The following is a 1,213-nucleotide window of genomic DNA, read 5'->3' on the forward strand; positions in this document are numbered from 1 at the left end:
CTCATGGGAGGCAACAGAACGGTTTCACCACGTGGGATTCAGGTGCAGAGAGAAGAGACTAACCCAGGGTCATGCAGTCAGCTGGGGCAGAGCTGAGGTTGGGATTCAAGGCTTCTGAATCTTAGTGTAGATCTCTTTGCAGCCTGCTTCTTGATTTTATAAGATGGATTCCTGCATGTGAATACGATGTTCAGGATTTAAATACAAAGTCCCTCTTAATTCTCACTTCTCATTGCTTCTTGGCCTTTTGGCTAATATCAAGTGTAGTATCTGTTCTTATCAGTTTAATTCTCACTTCTCTGAGAGGCAGTCTGTCTTCCTCATTTGACAGATTAGGGAGTCAAGGTGGACATCCGCTTCTCACGCAGGCAAATTTATGCAAAACTCTATGATGCCTAGGATTCTGTTCCCTGATTTTCCCAGGAGCCATTGGCTCCTTCTTCATCCTTCTCTTGAACTTGTTTGTTTCTCCCCTATAGCATCCATCCAATGGGATGGTTATCATTTGACCTATGAGTGGTTTGAGGATATTGTATTTTTTTGGCAGGATTCAATACTGGATAATAATATTCTTTTTTCTCCCTTTGCAATTTCATCTAAAGTTTTATTTCTTTGGGATCCTCTGGAATAAAAGAAAGCATATTATACATCAGGGCACATTTGACAGATGTAAGTGATTATACTAACAGTGGGATTATTTCCCTATGTGTCTAATGTATTCAGGCTTCTTTCAAATGAAACGATTTTAAAACTCATCCCTGAAAATGATACGAAGACTTTTAAGTATCCCACACTTACCTCCTTCTTTTATTTGGATTTTAAAGCCTTTTTGTTTTTAATATGAGGGCACTATTTTGTTGCCTATAATTTACTTCAAAATACTTTGACACAGATAGCCTGACTTTATATATTTATATCTAGAGCTACCTAATTATCTGTATACTTCTATGTATATGCATACACACAAACACACCCTTATGTTGGTATACATGATATGTGTGTGTTTGTAAGTAAATTTATTTTTGCCTGTATCCTAGGGACAGTCTTTTACCCTAAGATGGAGCATACATGTCTGGGGTGGGTAGTTAGTGTTTTGAAAGCTTCTAATCAGAAGACCACACAACAGAGGTAGACTTCAGCTCTCCTTTTTTTCTTTTAAGGGTTTATTTATTTTACAGAGAGAGAGTAAGTGCATGAGAGTCGGGGGAGAGGG

At 38.3% G+C, this 1,213-nt stretch overlaps 1 pseudogene; it reads left to right on the forward strand.

Annotated features, from left to right (window-relative positions):
- Nucleotides 1-231: 231 nt before the first annotated feature.
- On the forward strand, nucleotides 232-404 carry LOC131808764 (U2 spliceosomal RNA; annotated as a pseudogene).
- The last annotated feature ends 809 nt before the right edge of the window (nucleotides 405-1,213 follow it).

This window comes from Mustela lutreola, chromosome 9 (assembly GCF_030435805.1).
Source record: "Mustela lutreola isolate mMusLut2 chromosome 9, mMusLut2.pri, whole genome shotgun sequence".
NCBI lineage: Eukaryota > Metazoa > Chordata > Mammalia > Carnivora > Mustelidae > Mustela > Mustela lutreola.